This window comes from Quercus suber, unplaced genomic scaffold, assembly GCF_002906115.3.
Source record: "Quercus suber isolate HL8 unplaced genomic scaffold, Cork oak 2.0 scaffold_746, whole genome shotgun sequence".
Classification (NCBI taxonomy): domain Eukaryota; kingdom Viridiplantae; phylum Streptophyta; class Magnoliopsida; order Fagales; family Fagaceae; genus Quercus; species Quercus suber.
In genome coordinates, this window is record NW_027070183.1 from 89,163 (window position 1) to 94,258 (window position 5,096).

Consider the following 5,096-nt stretch of genomic DNA (forward strand, 5'->3'; position numbering starts at 1 on the left):
ATACATCTCTCTAAAATGCAGCATCTCTAGGATCCGTAACTTCTAATAAGATAGGTATCTTGAGAGCAAAGACTATCATCGTAACCATCAGACCTCTTGACCTCCTTGTGTTTAACTATAATCTATTGTTATATTTATTTTATACTCACGTGATTTATAATTTCTCAACATATTATATTACTTTTCTCTCAGTATATTAAATATTACTAAATTTGTTTTCTTTAATAAATTTACATGTGATTTAATAATAATTTATTTGCATGGGAGTTTACTAAATTAATTAAAAGTGATTTTTTTTTTTAATTTAATCAAAATGATTTATACTTGAAGGATAATTATAAAAGTTTATTTTCATGCTTATTTATGTTTTATTATTTTCTATTAACCTTATCATGAAAATTTATTTTAAAGTTTGTTTCAATTTCTTTATAGATATTTTTAGTCAATCTTGCTAATATTTACAAATTTAATGCAATTATTTTTATTTTTATTCATTACTAAATTAATTATGACATCGTCATGGTTCAACCTTAATCGAACCTCAGTCCAACCTTACAAATCTTGAACCTCTCCCTTTACCGATTCTTTTAACAGTTCGGGTTTGAAAACCATATTTTCAATTTCTTTTTAGCATGAAAACTATAGGGGTTGGGTTTGAGCACTTCTACTATTGGATGAGTGAACTCAAGCCCAATACAATAAATTTTTAGAGAATGAGTTTAAGAACTAGGTCTTAGTAAGAGTTACAACTAGACATGGTTACGAGTTGATTTGAATAACAAGGATGTGGACTAAAGTATGAAATTTTGTTCTCGGCTCTCCTCTGAGGAGCTTGTAGTTCTTATTATTTCTTCAGTTCTTCATTACAAAGGTTTCAAAGAGGATACAAATGATTACTGTATTCTTCGTCTCCCCCCTTTTTTGGAGGATTTCTTACATTATATACCCCTTTCCAATTGATCTTGGCTTTCCATTTGTTGTTCATGCAAGTCACTACTCGAGTATTTATCCCATCAGCCACCTTCCCAAAACTCCTGTGAGTTGCGGCAATCAAGGCAACACTGTTCAGGAGTCATTTCCTCATTAATGCGGCCAGGACGTTAGTTGTGAGCATTTAATGCGAAGGTAACAATTTCTCCTTGAATTGCTCCTCCACTTTGCTCCCATGACTGACTCATTGTACTTGTCCTTTTTCTTGGGATGCTTTGGGAGGCTACCCTTGATAGTGTGTTGATCTTCCCTTCTGTAATTTCGACTGGCCGAGGACAGGATCGTCCTTGGCGATGTTTCTTGGCACTTTGGACTTCCTTCGTTCATTCTCGGACATTTCTTTCTCCTCAGCACGGGACTTGGGCTTGTTGTAAAATGGGCTAGGGTTGTCAAATTCTTTGGCCCCACAAAAACAATAGCCTAAAGCAACACAAATTTAGGATTCCAAGTTATTCTCTTTCCTAGCTCTTCAGCTCCTCATGGCTCATAGTTTAAGTTTATGCATCTTGAATTTCTTTTTTATTTTCCAAAGCATAGACATCCCATTTTGCACTTGATAACAAAAATTTCAAGATTGAGGCAAAATGGTAATTTCATAAGGTTGGGGTAAAATGGTCATTTCCTACATCCAAGGGTAAAATTATCATTTTACATGCTTATAAAATTGTCAGTGGTTCAATTGAAACATTATCATAGTCATGTATGCATTGGAAGTTTATATACAAGATAATTTTGGAATTTCTAATTATCAAAATTAATTATATTTTTTCAAGAATAAATAATTAAATTGTTAACTTGGAATACCTAGTCCCAATTGGAATCATCCCCATCCAAAATCCAAAATAGACCCTATTCTAATAAATAAAAATCATGGATTTATCCTTTTAAAATACCAAAAAACGAAATAAAATCATAAAACCCTTAAAAAAAATCTAAAAATTAGTGTTGCAGATCGGAACTTAATTAAAGTGCCAATTTGGATCCTTTGTATGTCGATCAGCACTTGAAGGAGTCAGATTGACACTCTGATTTTCACTTTTTGAATATTTTTCATTTGTTCAATTTTTCCTCGGAGATTTTTTCCTAATATTTTTGTAAGGATATATGCATCATTTTATCTCCGAAAAATGAAATTCCACAAGTTTTTATAACTCCGAAAAATTATTTTTGTAAATTAATGTACTTATTCACGGAGAAAAGGGACTCTTTCTTTAGGTTTGAAATTTTTGAAAAGTACCGATTAGAGAGTCCATCTTCCACCTCTGTAAATACCTCTAAAAGCCACAAAATTTAGAGGAAAAAAAGGGCATAATTTTTCTTCATTAAAAAAAACCTCCTTTTAACCGTGAAATAATCTACCATCCATCTATTGAAAACTTCCATGCAATTCCGAACCCAAAAATACTTAAAATTATCAACCTTAATGCATTTTATACTCCATAATTAAACATCATGAAATTTGTCACTCTTAGTGTCCGTTTAGCATAGATTATTTTTGCCAACTAATTTTACTATTCAATTTATTTTTACTACTATTCATGATTTTCATTATACTTTTTGATGCTATTCATGAGTTTTACTTATTATTTCAGCTAATTTTTACTTTTATCTACAGTACTTTCAGTAAAAGATTTTCAGTTTCAACAAAATAAGCAGATCTCAAATGGGCCTTAAACCAATCATTCCATCCTTATAATAACTTGACCCAAAGGCTTTTTAACCATTCTTCATCCAATTTTCAAGGCCCTAGTCTCATTGGGCAAATCTGGAAAAACAGCCACCCATTGTCCTCAACAACAACAGCAGCTAGCCGCCAAGGCACCAACAACACATTTACTACATTCCACCTAAGGAGAAGGTTTATAGATCCTCAGATGAAAACGGAGATTTGATCATTGCCATGAGTAGCAATTCTGAAGAAGATGCTAGACTCCTCATCAAGAGGTACTGCAATCATGTACGCAGTATCTCTAACTCGGTTTTTGTTTTGGTTTTAATTTTGGTATGAATGAAATTTCTTTCTTTTTTATATCATGAGATGGGATTGCATGTTATGATTATATTTTGCATTCAATTGTAAATCTTCACAGGAGGGATGAACATGAAAATTATGATTTTTGAAAGTATGATCATATGAATGATGAACATCAATATTAAATCTTGTCATATTACATAAAATTCAGTATCGTCTTCATGCATGATTTACTAGCATTCAGTAACCCACAAATTCAATTTGTCTTCAAATTTAGAAGTTACATTTTTTAAGCTGGAATCACCGATTATTGCACCCAACATCAAGCATGAACGCATTTACAATGTCCCATATATTATCCAGTTAATTAGTGCTGAACAAGGCGCAGTTGGGTAATATTGTTACTTTCTTGGTACATATACCAATTGTAAATGAGCAAATATGTAATAGAAAGATATCATTATTACAAAATTGGAGGTTTCTAATTGAAAGCAATAGTTGGGACCATGATAAGTTTAAGACTAGGTTCAAAAAAATCCAGTGAAGTTAAGCATAGCAGTAGTGCCACAAAATTGTTGCCTCTAGTCACGACTAGGGTTGAAGCCGTTGACAGACAGTCCCACCATCAACGCAAATAATCTGGCCAGTGATATAAGATGATGCTAGCATGCACAGGAATGCTACCAAAGATGAGACCTCCTCTAGATCTCCTAAGCGCTTCAATGGAGTGCGAGAAATTACTTCTTCCAAATATTCTTTATTCTTGAGCACCTGGGAAAAAAATGACATATATAAGTTGCCAAAATAACAAGGATCACATATATAGTTTGTCTGATACTAGACCACATGCAAGTCCAAGGAAATCACATCACGATGTTGATCATGGACATATATATGTACTTCATCTCAAAAAGTACATTTGATAATGACCATATGTGACCAGTGGACTAATCACCAAACAAACTGGTTGGTTTGATTAGAGATTGAAATTGGGGTTCCTTCAATTCAAAGCAAATTGATTGAGGTAAAAGAAAATTACATTTTCCACAAGAGATGTTTTGATGTACCATGGTGCAACAGCATTGGTCCTGGTATTGTCTTTCACTTACTCGCACGCCAAATTCTTCGTGAGCTGATTCATTGCTCCTGAAAAATGTAAAGTGAGATAATTATCACAAACTGTGAAGTAGACACAACACAATAATACTCTTTTCCTTAGGAAATTAGTAATAGAGGCTCAGATAATTATAAGAGTTTATACTTTTTTCAGTTTTTCTTTCATTCCCTGAAGATTAGATCGTATGTTTTCATACCTTTAGTTGCTCCATAAACAGACATGTTTTTTAGTGACCACTCCAGCAATAGAGAAAATAAATACAATGCTTCCTGCTCCAGAGGCCTTCAATAGGGGGTGTGCTAGTTGGCAAAGGCGGTAAACAGATTCAAAGTTTATTCCGAATATAGTATTCTTCAGCTGAGTACTCAACTGTTGGTTTCCTTATATTCGTCCCAGCATTATTAATCTACTCCAAAAATTGAAGTACCTTAATTACAAATTTGGTAGAGAATAAGTGAACTTCTCAATGATCCATTCTGTTAGGTTCTAAAGGTTTAGGAATTTATGTATTTAGAACTCTAATTTGTAATATTGGCAAACCATGATCAAAACAATCTGTTTAGTCTTGTTAAAGTGTGCTCAAAGTTGTTTAATTATTGTAAAGTTGGAATCGAGAGACTATAGATGCATTGGGGCATTTCGGTCTGGCTCGATCGATCGAAGAATAGATTCGATCGATCGAAAATCGATCAGATTGCGTTTTTCTGCAGTTTTCCAACTCAGCCCTAACTCATTAAACCTTTAGGGTTTTATGTTTTTTTACCCTAGGTATATAAGGCAAAACCCTAGCCACGTTTTTAGAGTTGCTCCAGTTGTATTGTTGCTCATACATTGCTGTTTTGTGTAAATCTCTTGTGAGATCTAGAGTAGCTTTCCTTTACACAAAACTTAGGGTTTTCAAGATTGAGATTACTTCAACATCTTGATGATCAACTTGGTTGCTACCATTGAAGCTTAAAGAATATCAAGCGTGGGTGCTTGTAGCTGATTGAAGAATTCAAGAAAGAAGGAGTCCGT

At 33.4% G+C, this 5,096-nt stretch overlaps 1 pseudogene; it reads right to left on the bottom strand.

The window, feature by feature from the left end:
• Positions 1–3,543: 3,543 nt before the first annotated feature.
• LOC112036115 (tropinone reductase homolog At2g29260, chloroplastic-like) overlaps positions 3,544–5,096 on the bottom strand; it is an 8,256-nt pseudogene continuing 6,703 nt past the window's right edge.